Source organism: Scyliorhinus torazame, chromosome 11 (genome assembly GCF_047496885.1).
Source record: "Scyliorhinus torazame isolate Kashiwa2021f chromosome 11, sScyTor2.1, whole genome shotgun sequence".
Lineage (NCBI taxonomy): Eukaryota > Metazoa > Chordata > Chondrichthyes > Carcharhiniformes > Scyliorhinidae > Scyliorhinus > Scyliorhinus torazame.
Genome location: NC_092717.1, coordinates 56,798,431 through 56,812,960, shown reverse-complemented (window position 1 = coordinate 56,812,960; position 14,530 = coordinate 56,798,431). Strand labels below are relative to the sequence as shown.

General features: G+C 45.9%; 1 protein-coding gene across 12 annotated transcripts in view; it reads right to left on the bottom strand.

The window, feature by feature from the left end:
• Window positions 1-14,530, bottom strand: part of LOC140385293 (cAMP-regulated phosphoprotein 21-like) — a 646,047-nt gene that overhangs the window by 366,684 nt on the left and 264,833 nt on the right. The gene's annotated exons all lie outside the window — the stretch shown is intronic.

Below are 14,530 nucleotides of genomic sequence, written 5' to 3'. Positions count from 1 at the left end.
TTTCTTTAAAGCAATAGGAAATAAAGCAAAACACTGAAGACAGGAAAGTGAAATAGTGCTGAATGAAAATCAGAGATAACACTGATCGGCAGTTGTAGATCAAGACACAAAAACTACTATACACAATTCTTTCATAAATGTTGAAATTGCACAATCTACACTATTGATTTGTTTAATTGGAATACATAAAATCATCAGTTATGCAACCATTCACAACACTTTCTGTACATATCTAAAATGCTGTAGTTTATGTTTTATGTAAGCCACACACATGACGAGTAAAACATTTCACACACATGATGAGTAAAACATGTGAGTAGGTCATAGGCCCTACGTAGCATTCTAATGGTGTTCAGTACTGTTTACCTCTGAGCTTTAGAGAGTAATGTTGACTACATTAGGTTTGAACATGGGCTTCACCTGTAGTCAATGCAAAAAAAACTTTCACCAGCACTTCTCTGTTTTCAGCAGAAGTTAAAGATATAAGTTGTCTCAGCTCATCTACTGCTGAAAACCTCATTCATGTCTCATTACCTCTAAATTCGACTATTCCAGTTCACCTGTAATATCCCGCACATAACCTACAGGGCGGGACTGCTCGTCTTCTCCATGCTCCTTGCGGAGTATGAGCTCCCCCGCCATGGGCGGGTACCTCAATTAACTGATGTATAAAAGGTCGGCCAGTGAAACACCGACCACAAGAGGAACCCAGTAGGTCATAGAATTTACAGTGCAGAAGGAGCCCATTTGGCCCATCGAATCTGCATGGGCCCTTGGAAAGAGCACCTTAGTTAAGCCCACAACTCCACCTTATCCCCGTAAACCCTGTAACCTGGCCTAACCTTTTGGACACTAAGGAGCAATTTAGCATGGCCAATCCACATAGCCTGCATATCTTTGGACTGTGAGACAAATCCGGAGCAGACACAGGGAGAAAGTGCAAACTCCATACAGTCAACCGAGGTGGGAATTGAGCCCGGGTCCCTGGAGCTGTGCGGCAGCACTGCTAACCACTGTGCCACTGTGGCAGGTAGTGTACATATCGTTTGTGTAAATAAAACTTTGTTTCTAATTTTACTCAGTCTGAACTCCCCATGTCTTTGTTACAAGCACCCATGTTTGGTCTCTCACATTCTACCCTGCATCACAGCAAGCCCCATTCCCACATCATTTCTGCACTTACTGGGTCAAGCTATGTCTTGACTTTAAAATTCTCATTCTTGTTGTCAAACCCCTCTATGGCTTCACCCTCCCCACTTCTAAAATCTCCTCCAGCCCCACAACCGTCTGCGATCCATTTAATTCTGGCCTCTTGTGAATTCCCGATTGGTGGCTGCGTCTTCAGTTCCTCAACCTCTGCAAGCTCTGGAAAACCCTCCCTCATGTCTTTATCTCAGTTTCCACTTTTAAGATACTCCTTAGAAGCTAATTTTTACCCACACTTTTTGTCACCTGACCCAATACCTCCATATGTGGCTCAGTATCATCTTGCAATGTTCCTGTCGAATGCCTTGGGGTGCTTCATTGCATTTAATGCACTATATAAGGTGTTGCTGTTAGTTATCCAAGAAGAATTTTTTTGATCGGGTGCCGCAGTCTACTTCAAAAATGTAAGTATTATTGTTGAAGCTACTGGAATATACAAAACAGATTCTCAGGATATATTATGGTAACATATATGAAATCGTCTCAATATATTTTAATCAAAATCCTCCCGAGAGGGATCAGCTGGTTGCACTTTATTTGCATACAACACCTTTAACATGGAAAAAAGTTCCCTCCTTTATGTAGACTTAACAGCAAATAAAATTTCAATTTAACAGAATGGCACCTTTAAGAATGCAGCACTCCCTCAAAATACCATTGAACTTTGAGCCTCATTCAGGGCTGGATTCTTCCGCCCCGCCCGCAGCAAGAATGTCACTGGCGATACGCGGACAATTGGGAAGTCCATTGACTTCGGGCGAGATTCTGGGTCGCCGGGCGGACACAGCCAGAGAATGCTGCCTTCAGGTTCTGGGTGGCTTTAAACCCATACCCTCAGACTTACACACAAGCTGCATCAACTGAGTCAAGCTAGTCCTTATTCCAGAGAATGGTTGAACTAATTTTGCTTGGGAAAATAGCGTTTGCACTTTTAAGCAGTTTGCACAGAGAAATGTACGCTGGTGGCAGTCAAGAAAATTAAAAAGACAAAATTGAATACAAAAAAAGGATATCATTCCTTTGCCCTCATCTTGCCTTTCTGATCACATTATTGGCCAAATAAATCTCATCTCCATTGTGATCGACAACAAAGCCCATTTGCACTCAAAATGTTTGCATTCCACTTAGGTAAAAAGAGTTTCCATTACAGATGCAATATTAAACAACTAACTGCATATTAAAAGAATTTGCAGTTCTTAATTTAATCAATCAATTTTATAACATGATGCAATTGATGGAAAAAATAATTCTAAAAGCCAAACAGTGTGGTCGGATTTGCACCATTTTATAATAATCATCTATTTCAAGTATAGTCAGGGGCTATTCACATGAAAAAAATTGTCAATGGAGAAATAATTTAAACTAATGCCAACTTGTCTTGTCTTCCTGGAAACCGGTGCCACTATATTAAAGTAAAATAAAATTTCTTGTCAGTCTGATAGTCTTGGAACTGCAAGGCAGATATATTTTACATTTTAGGCTATTAAAACCTCAGTAGGGGCTTTATTACTTTGAGTAGATTCTGTCTTCGCACTAGTCTGCAATGATACAACGCTATCAGACTCGTTTACCGCAAGCAACGGAATACGATCATTGCAGAAAAAAAGACAGAAATGAAGCCCTACCCAGATATTGGATCCACCAATGCCTGTCCAAGATCACAGTCCCTGTTATGAGCACACTGTTTCAAAATATATCTTTTTACACATGGCAAATTGCTTCCCACTTTAGAGTAAAAATTCAAAGTGTTTAAAGAATAAATGTAAAATTTGATTCACATCTGGTGACATTCTGATTAATTCTTTCACTCCACGATCTGACAGCTACCAACCAGCAGAAGATACAGTATGAGAAATAGCTCACTGAACACGTCCTGAAGTAACACTTGCATTGGAACAGCAAACAAATGAGAAAATGGTTACAAAACTGTTGCTAATTTTGAGGCACTTAGAAATAATCCGGTTTTGTTTCTGTCAAAACGGATGAAGGCAGCCATCTGTCTAAAGTGCAAGGACAGCTGCAAGGTGGGCTGCTAGCACATTTTTCCATTGTCACAAAAGAAGCCTAGGATATAAAGTCTGCATCAGCTACGTAAGTACACAGAAGGCTTATGATGAGTGCAAATTGTGCAGAGTGTTTCTTTAACACAAATCTATTTCTGAAACAGGAGACATGTTGCCGAAGCCTTTTGTCTGGCACTCATCAGGACAAGTACAAGAATGCCAAATTTCAAACCATCACAACAATTTATACAAGACAGAAGGGTGCTGATTGGTTGAAGCATTGCCATGAGGAAAGCAACGGGGCGCCCCAAGTTCCCAGGTAATTCAAAATTGGTGCTAAGCTTGACCCTTTGTTTGTGGGGAACAGGTCCCTGCATTTGAATACATTTCACTTTGAGCAAGTGTAAATGAGCCATGTTACAAGCTCGACTGATTATCTTAAGTTGACTTTTAAATGTAGCGACTAGTGCCCGCAGGGTTATTTAGCAAGTGTTGCCCAATGACGGAATCACATCTAACATTAGAGGCACTCCTCTAATTCTGGACATCACCATTGGTGGCAGGGCCTTGGGTTGCCTCCATCTTAAGCTCTGGCAAACCCTCCCTACAACTCTCCACCTCATGTTCCTCACCTAAGACACTGAAAACGTTTCTCTTTGACCAAGCTTTTGGTTACCTGACCTAATGGATGGGATTGTCCGTCTGTTCACGGCAGTGGGATAATCCAGTCTCACTGCAATGAATAGGAGACTTGCTAAATTCTCCGTCTTCGCTAGCAACGTTAGCGGGGCGGACTCACAACAGAGAATCCCAGCCAGTGTCTCCTTATGCAACTTAAGAGTCATATATTGGTCCATAAAACTCCTTTGAAAATGCCTTAAGATCTTACATGAAAGGCACTTTAGAAATATAAAAGTTGTTGTTGTTGTTACAGAGAGTGTTCACAAAGATATTGCAGTAGATGCATATTTGGACTTTCCATAAGCATTTGCCAAAGTATCACAGAACAGTCATAGTCGAAAAAAATAGAAGCACAGGGCATTAAAGGGATTGCTGTAACTTGGCTGAAAAAAATCAACTAAGAGGCAGAGATTGCTGATGAACAGATATCATCCTGACTGGAGGGAAGTGTGTAGTGTGATCCTCCAGGGATCAGTATTAGGACCATGGGATTTTTATTTTATATAAATGAACAGGACTTGGGTTCAGTTTAGCAATGATAGTGCTTGAGAATGAATCACTAAAAATATCCATAAAATAAACAGCAAATAGGACAAAAAATGTAAAATCTTTCTCTCACAATTTTAAATAAACTATGCAATTTAGCACTGCTACCTCATAATGCCAGGGACTGGGTTTGATTCCAACCTGGAGTGATTCTGTGTGGAGTTTGCATGTCTCCCCGTGTCTGCGCGGGTTTGTTCTGGGTGCTCTGGTGTTCTCCCGCAGTCTAAAGATGTGCAGCTTAGGTGGATTGACCATCCTAAATTGCCCCTTAGTGTCCAAAGATGTGCAGGCTAGATGGGGTTACAAGGATAGGGCTGGGGAGTGGGCCGAGGCCCTCTTTCGGAGGGTCGATGCAGACATGATGGACTGAATGGTCTCCTTCTGAACTTTTTTGGATTCTATGGAAACAAGATAGCTGCACACACTAGACTGATTTTCACTGACTGGTGTCAGTTCTAAATGGCTAACAATTGGTGACAAACTTACCAAAACAGTAGGCCGCAATTTTACAGCCGTTCCCGCCAGCCGACGGCTAATCCCTGCTGTGTATTCCCCGGGAGTGGTGGGATGCAAACAACAGGAAACCTTGTTGATAACAGCGGACCAGAAGATGCTCGTGGCAGACCACCTCCACCGCTGTGAAACACGTCATGGGGGGGGGGGGGGAATACAGCCCATAATATATCAAACACATCAAATTTTACGACCTTTTTTGTTTATTCGTAGGACATGGGCATTGCTAGAAAGGAGAGCATTCATTACCCTCACCTTGACATAGAGGTGCTGAGCTGCTTTCCCTAACCACTGTGGTTGATGCAGTTTTGGTACATTCACATGGCTGTTAGGGAGCGAGTTCCAGGACTTTGACCGAGCACTGGTGAAGGAAGAGCGATTTAGTTCCAAGGGAGGAATGTTGTCTTACATTGTACAAACTTCCAGGTGGGGATGGCATTCCCATGCACCTGCTGCAGGATTGTCAAATTATTCACAGATCCAAATGCAGATTTGGGCCATTGTAGGTTAAATTGTTGGGGGAAGACGATGCATTCAAAGGGAGAGATATTTTAAAGTGACAAAATTTCTGATAGCCTGTAGAAAGTCTCAAAAAAGCAAATGGCAGCTTTTTTGACAGCTGCCGAAGTGGAGGTGCTGCTGCTTGAGGTTGGGGCAAGGAGCAATACACTGTGCCACTCCTGATACCCCTAGTATCGGCCTAAGCCCACAGAGCAAATTCCCTGGAAGGAGGTGGAGTTCGGCTTGAGGTGATAAATGGCAGGAGCTATCACTGGCTGTGTCTGCCATATGCTGCATTTAGCAGCTCGTGAAACTATCTGAAGATTGTACTTCCCAAGTAATTGTCAAGTAGACACAGTAATGCATGAAAATGAGGTTGGCAGCATCTTGTTAGGGTGCATCAATCATGCTTTTAATCACTAAGAGAGATAAGGAATATAAGCAGAAGTAGGCCATGGCATCCCTCAAGTCTGCTTCATCATTCTGTAAGATCGTGGCTGGCCATTGACCTCAATTCCACTTTCCTGCCCAATTTCCACATCATTGATTCCCTTTACAGTCCAAAAATGTATTTCAGCCTTGAAGATACTCAATGTATACAGAGTCCTCTAGGATAGAGAATTCCAAAGATTCTTAAAAAATATTCAGATTTTCTATGCTGTCTACCAAAGTGAATAACTTGACATTTCTCCAACTTATACTCCATCTCCAAACTTATTGCCCACTCACTTAACCAGTCTATATTCTTTTGCAGTCTCTTTTTTGTGTTCTCCTCACAGCTTACTATGCTATCTAGATTGCATCATCAGCAATTCTGGCTACTTTATCTAAGTTACTGATATGTACAGCCGGAGTCAGAGCACTGATACCTGTGCTACTCATTAGTTACAACCTATCGACTTGAAAATGTCCCATTTATCCCTACACCCAGCTTTCTGTCTGTTCGCCAATCTTGTATCATAGAATCATAGAGTTCCTGCAGTGCAGAAGGAGGCCATTCGGTCGATCGCATCTGCACTGACCCACTGAACGAGCACCCTACCTGGGCCCAGTCCCCCGCCCTAACCCTGTAACCCTATAACCGTACCTAACCAACATATCTTTGGACACTAAGGGACAATTTATCATGGCCAATCCATCTAACCTGCACATCTACGGACTGTGGAAGGAAACCAGAGCACCTGAAGGAAACCCGCATAGAAACAGGACGAACGTGCAAACTCCACACAGTCATCCAAGGTCTGATTTGGACCCGGGTCCCTGGCATTGTGAGGCAGCAGTGCTAACCGCTGTGCCCACATGCCATCCATGCTAATATATTCTCATGAGCCCTATCTTGTGTAACAATGCTTCCTGCACCATTTTATTGAATGTCTTTTGGAAATCCAGAAAAACGACATCTAGTAGTAGCTACATCCTCAAAGCTACATACAGGTTACATCCTCAAAGAAAAATAACAAACTTGACAGGTGATTTCTCTTTCATGAAACCATGTCGACTCTGATCATATTATGATGTTCAAAGTGCCATGTTAACAGCTTCTAAATAATAAGTTCTAGCATTTCACTGACAACAGATGCCAGGCTAACTGGCCTCAATGTTCCTGATGTTCTCTCTCCCTCCTTTCTTGAAAAGCAGTGTTACATTTTCAACTTTCCAAACCATTATGACCATTCTAGAATCGAGAATCATATGATGCCTTCTTTCACACAGCACCAAATAAGGCATGTTCTACCACTGTTTGGATGCCACTGAAGCAGCATCCAACATAGGAACATAGAACATTTACGGCATAGAAGGCAGGCATTGAGCCCATTATATATATGTCGGCGAAAAAAAAGAGATGTCCAGCCTAAACCCCCCATCCAGTACTTGGTCCATAGCCCTGCAAGTTGCAGCACTTCAAGTGCACATCCTAGCAATTTTTAAAAAATATATATTTTTATTAAAGTATTTGCAAATTTTTATAACAATAACAAAAACAATAACATTGACATGGTAAAATAAACATTTCCCCACCTGACCCAATCTTCACACACCACAACCATCTAACACCTATCCATTTTAATTTTCCCCGAGAAAGTCGATGAATGGCTGCCATCTCTGAGAGAACCCCAACATTGACCCTCTTAAGGCAAACTTTATTTTATCAAGACTGAGAAACCCAGCCATGTCACTAACCCAGGTCTCGACACTCGGGGGCTTCGAGTCCCTCCACATTAAAAGGATCTGTCTCCGGGCTACTAGGGAGGCAAAGGCCAGGACATCAGCCTCTTTCACTCCCTGAACTCCTGGATCTTCTGACACTCCAAAGATCGCTACCTCTGGACTCGAGTTCCTAGCACCGTGGACATTGCCTTCGCAAACCCCTGCCAAAACCCTCTGAGCTTCGGGCATGCCCAGAACATGTGGACATGGTTTGTTGGGGTTCCCGCGCACCTCACACATCTATCTTCTACCCTGAAAAACTTGCTCATCCTCGCCGCCATCATGTGTGCCCGGTGGACCACCTTAAATTGTATTAGGCTGAGCCTGGCACATGAAGAGGAGGAATTGACCCTGCGTAGGGCATCCGCCCATAGACCTGCCTCTAACTCTCCACCTAGCTCGTCCTCCCACTTGCCCTTAAGGTCCTCCACCGGGGTTTCCTCCACCTCCAACAGCTCCTTGTAGATATCTGACACTTTCCCCTCCCCACCCAGGTACCGGACACTACCCTTTCCTGTATCCCCCATGCTGGCAGCAGCGGAAAGGCCGGCACCTGCTTTCTCAGGAAGTCTCACACTTGCAAATATCTAAAACCATTCCCTGGCGGCAGTTTAAATTTATCCTCCAGCGTCTTCAAGCTGGGAAAGCTCCCGTCTATAAATAGATCCCCCATCCTTCTAATTCTTGCCTTCTGCCAGCTCTGGAACCCACCGTCCAGCCTGCCCGGTGCAAACCTCTGGTTGTTACAAATCAGGGTCCAGACCGACGCATCCTCAACCTTCTTATGCCTCCTCCATTGCTCCCAGATCCTCAGAGCTGCCACTACCACCAGACTTGTGGAGTACCGGGCCGGCGAGAACGGCAGAGGTGCCGTTACCAAACCCCCAGATTGGTGCCTTTACAAGACGCAGCTTCCAACCGCTCCCATGCCTACCCCTCCCCCATTACCCACTTCCGAATCATGGCGATGTTAGCCACCCAGTAGTAGTTGCAGGAGTTCGGCAGCGCCAACCCACCCTCCCCCCGACTACGCTCCAACCACATTCTCTTCACTCGCGGGGTTTTATTCGCCCATACAAAGCCCGAAATGGTCTTGTTCATCCGCTTGAGAAAGGCCTTAGGGATGAAGATGGGGAGGCACTGAAAGACAAACAGAAACCTGGAGAGGACCGTCATTTTAAGTCTGTACCCTCCCCGTCAGAGACAACAGGAGCATGTTCTACCTCTTAAAGTCCCCTTCCATTTGCTCTACCAACCGGGATAGATTAAGCTTATGCAGTGCCTCTCATTTCCGAGCCACCTGGATTCCCAGATAGCGAAAGCTCTTCCCCACCATTCCAAGCGGCAGCTCTCCCAGTCTCCCCTCCTGCCCTCCAGCATGAATCACGAACATTTCGCTCTTCCCCATGTTCAATTTATACCCCGAGAAGCTGCCAAATTCCCCCAAGATCCGCATTACCTCTCCCATCCCCTCCAGCGGGTCCAAAATGTACAAAAGCAAATTGTCCGCATAGAGCGAGACCCGGTGCTCCACGCACCCCCCCCCCCCCCCCCCGGACTAGCCCCTGCCAGTTCCTTGAAGCTCTTAGCATCATGGCCAGTGGCTCTATAGCGAGAGCAAACAATAACGGGGAGAGGGGGCACCTCGTCCCTTGCCTCGTCCCTCGATGTAATTTAAAATACCCCGACCCCAGCCGGTTCATACGTACGCTCGCTACAGGCGCCTGGTGGAGCAACCGCACCCAGCCAATAAAGCCCTCCCCAAACCCAAATTTTCCCAGCGCCTCCCACAGGTACTCCCACTCCACTCGATCAAAAGCCTTCTCCGCGTCCATCGCTACCACCGCCTCCTCCACTCCTCTCTCTGAGGGCATCGTAACATTTAAAAGCCTCCGAACGTTGGCCTTGAGCTGCCTGCCCTTAACAAAATCCCATCTGGTCTTCCCCTATCACCCCCGGAACGCAGTCTTCTATCTTTGTGGCCAATATCTTAGCCAACAACTTGGCATCTACATTCAAAAGCGAGATTGGCCTATATGACCCACACTGCTCAGGATCCTCCCATTTAAGAATAAGTGAAATCGAGGCCTGTGACATTGTCGGGAGGAGGATTCCCTTCTCACTAGCCTCGTTAAACGTCCTCAGCAGCAGTGGGCTCAATATCTCGGAGAACTTCTTATAAAATTCCACCAGGTAGCCGTCTGGCCCTGGAGCTTTGCCCGACTGCATGCCCTCCAGCCCCTTGATAACTTCCTCAATCTCAATTGGGGCTCCCAGCCCCTCCACCAGGTCCTCCTCCACCCTCGGAAACTCCAACCGATCCAAAAATTGCCTCATCCCCTGCACACCAGCTTGGGGTTCCGACTCATATAATTTACTGTAAAATTCTTTAAAAACTTTGTTCCCCCCCCTGGGTGCAAGACCATGTTGCCGTCCATATTCTTCACTCTACCATTCTCCCTGGCCGCCTCCCTCTTCCTAAGCTGTTGCGCCAACAACCTGCTCGCCTTTTCCCCGTACTCATAAACCGCCCTTTTACCTCCCTCAACTGTTCCACTGCTTTCCCTGTGGTCAACAACTCAAACTCCGCCTGCAACTTCCGCCGCTCCCTCAGGGGCCCTGCGTCTGGGGCCTCAGCGTATCTCCTGTCCACCCGGAGTATCTCCTCCACTAATCTCTCCCTCTCCGCCCTTTTCCCTGTGGGACCAAATCGAAATTAGCTCCACTCTAACAACCGCCTTCAGGGCTTACCACATCGTCGCTGCAGATACCTCTCCCGTGTTATTTGTTACCAAGTAGTTCTGGATGGATTTATTCACCCGCCCGCAGACCACTTCATCCGCTACCAACCCCAGATCCAGTCTCCATAATGGACGTTGCCCTCTCTTCTCGCCAACCCGCAAATCCACCCAACGCGGGGCATGATCCGACACAGCAATTGCCAGGTATTCCGTCCCTGCTGTCCTCGGTATTAGCGCCCTGCTCAGAACAAAAAAGTCAATACGAGTGTAAACCTTATGGACGTGATAAAAAAAAGAAAACTCCTTCGCCCTCGGCCGTATAAACCTCCATGGGTCTATACCCTCCATCTGTGCCATAAAGCCTTTCAATTCCTTTGCCACAGCTGGCCTCCTCCCTGACCTGGATATTGACCAATCCAATTCCGGATCAATGACCGTATTAAAGTCCCCCCCCCCCCCCCCCCTCCCCTCCCCCCTCCAATGATCAGGTTGTGTGACTCTAAGCCCGGGTTCTTACCTAACACCTGCCTCATAAATGCCACGTCATCCCAATTCGGAGCATATATGTTCATGAGCACATGAACCTCCAACCTTCCACTCACCATTATGTACCTACCCCCCCTTATCTGACACTAATCTCCCAGCCTCGAATGCCACTCGCATACTAATCAAAATTGCTACCCCCCTGGTCTTTGAGTCCAGCTCTGAGTGGAACACCTGGCTAACCCAATCCTTCTGCAATCTCATCTGATCTATGACCTTAAGATGTGTCTCTTGTAGCATAGACACATCTGCCTTCAGTTCCCTTAGATGCGCGAACATGCAAGCCCTCTTGACCGGCCCATTCATTCCTCTCACATTCCACGTAATCAGCCTGGAAGGGGGCTCTCCCCTTCCCCACCACCCCCCCCCCCCCGCCCCCCTGGCTGACTAGCCAGCTTTTTAGGCCAGCCCCGGGCCTGCGCCCCCCCCCCCCCCCCCCGCTTCTCCGAGTACCTCCAGGAGCAGCAGCCGCTCCCGACCTCCCGTTTATTCCTCGACAATAGTTCCTCCCCTGTCAGCAAAGCAGCCCCCCCCCCTCCCCCCCCACAACAGCACCAGAAACCTCATCCCCCAGGTCAGGTACCAGTTTAACACTTGCTCACCCCCCACTGCGCTTCTGAGAGTCAGCTGAACCATGGTGACCCCGATAACCTCCGCCCGTTGCGCCAAACAGTCTGTCTCCCTTTTGTTCAAACATCTCCCCCCACATGAATAAACTTTTTAACAGCATCACATTCCCCAGTAAGTAAACAGCAGCAAAAAAAACTAACAAAAAAGATGCAATTAACAGAAACCAGTGAAGAGACAGCCCCTTAAGACAAAATCCAGTCTCACAAAGAAAAGCTCTAACTTGAAGACCCCCTCCCCCCCCACATCAAATCCCTGCATGATAAAGCACCCTACAACCATCACCGCAGCCCATAATTTCACCCAGAACGACATAACATCTCTTTTCTTTTGAAAAACCAGTTTAGTATTACGAGCCACCGCTACAAAACTTATCTGCAACTTATGTGTCCTTTAAATCGTCGCCTGCTTCTTTTCTTTAATGAATGCCCATACATTGTCCGGCATCTCAAAATAAAAGTCCCATTCCTCGTGCGTAACCCACAGCCGACCTGTGTACAGCATCCCGAACTTCACCCCCTTCTTGAATAGGGTCACTTTTGCCCGATTGAACCCAGCCCGTCAATTGGCCAACTCCGCTCCCAGGTCCTGATAAATACACAACTCTCAGTTCTCTCATATGCTGCTCCGTTCTTTCTTTGCCCACCGCAGGACCTATTCCTTATCCGTAAACTGGTGAAAACATACCACCGTGGCCGTCGGTGGGTCGTTCGCCCTGGGCTTCCTCGCGAGGGCTCTATGCGCTCTATCCACCTCCAAGGGCCGAGGGAACGCCCCAGCCCCCATCAACTTCTCCAGCATGTCCGTCACATAGGCCCTCGCATCCGATCCCTCACTGCCTTCAGGGAGGCCAACGATTCTGAGGTTCTACCTCCTGGACCTATTCTCCAGGTCTTCCAACTTCTCCTGTATCCTCTTCTGTCGGTCGGCCAGCATCTCAACCTTGTTCTCCAGCACAGTTATATAGTCCTCCTGGTCGATAACTTTTGTTTGATCTCCCGTATCGCTTTCCCCTGGGTCTCCTGATTCAAGACTACTTGATCAATCGAAGCCCTGATCAGGTCCAGCGTATTCTTTTTCAACTTGGTGAAGCAATCCTCAAAAAACTACACCAGCTGCTCCGTCGACCACTGAACTGTCTCTCCTTGGCCCTTGCCCTCCGCCATGCCGTCCCGCGGTACCAGCTCCGCTTGCTTCTCACTACCAGGACTGAGTCGTTTCACACGGCCACTTGTGGTCCAATTTTCCATACACCAGAAACTGTAGCACAGTTCGCCGAATTATCCCATAAAATCCAAGAAAAATCAAGGAAAAAATATCCGAAAGTCCGTTACAGGCGGGAGCTATCGAATGTACGACCTACTCCTCCATGGCCGCCACCAGAAGTCCATCCAAGCAATTTTTAAATGCAATTAGGGTTTCTGTATCTATCATCATGGGTCTGGAACCCCACCACTCCCTGAATGAAAAAGCTTCTCCTCAACACCCCTGTGCCAATCTCTTTAAATCTATGCCTCTCTTGATCTATGCCCCTATTGATCTCTGCAAACATAAATAGGGTCTTCCTATCTGCTCTATCAACCCTCTTGTAATTGTATACCTCTCAATAAAATTCCCCCTCGGTCTCCTTTGTTCCAAAGTAAATAACCCTAGCCTTTCCAATTTTCCTCTCGTAATGCCATTCTCGGCAACATCCCCATAAATATCCTTTGCGCTGTATAAATATATAAAGATCCTTCTTGGAATGTGGTCACCAGGCCGTATTCAGTACTTCAGCTGATGTTCTCTACAATTGTAGGATAACCTCCCTGCTTTAATATTACATGCCTCTGGTAATGAGGAAAAGTTACCCGTATGCTTTCTAAATCACCTTATCTACCCTTTCTGTTATCTTCAGGGATCTGTGGACATATGCACCAACGTTCCTCTGTTCTTCTACAATTCTCAGCATCCTAACATTTATTATGTATTCCCTTGCCTTGTTTGCTCTCCCCAAATGGAATTCTATTTGCAATCTTTTCGCCCATCTGAGCAGTTCATTAATATCTTGCAGTCAACAGTTTTCTTTCTCACTGTTAAGCACATGTCCAATTTTTGTATCATATGCCAACCACACAAGCCTAAATTATTCTTCCCACTGGAAATAATCTTGCAGTCACAAAAACACCCATCGATCATAACCCTTTCCTTAATGTAACTGAGTCAATGTTTGATTCAATTTGCCACCTTCCCTTGGAGCCCACTTTTCTCAGCACATATGTTCTCCTCCACATTAGGACATGGTTGACAAGAGGTCTACATATCATACTACTCCTACAATTTTCTCCAAATGTCAATTATGTAACCAAGTACATAATTAGAACCATCTTGAGGAATCCGAGGAACTTTCAGACGAGTCTTCTCCATTTGAGTTATTTTGAATTGAAAGATAAGGTAAAATGTAAAGAAAACCATGCTGTCAATTTAATCTTAAATTGGAAATTAGTGCAATGTAAATCCAGGGGAAGCTTTCTCTACTCAGAGTAATGCATATCTGGAATAATGTATCAAGCACCAAAATATGTAAAAATGTTGATTCTTTGGGGATTATAAATTAATTCAGCGGTGGGAGAATTTGTGCATGAAGGGACAGAAGTATACATGCCAAATTTCTCTGGTGTTCTTAAATCCATTCAATCTGAAGCTGTCATTTGCAAGTCAATATGCAGGCACTGAAGACGAGATTATATGAAATCCCATGTGAGATATATCTCCTTCTAGAGTTCTCTGCCCCAAAGGGCAGTGATTAGTTGTTGAACTGTGCTAAAGTGTCATTACTTTCGTTACTAAGGGTCAGGAGAGGAGGCAGGCCCCGGGTCTCACTCAACTGGAACAGGGATCGAAACTCATGATGTTGGCATTAATCTGATCCACATGCTAGTCTTCCACCAACTGAAGGAACCGGTCTCGCACTGGATGTAT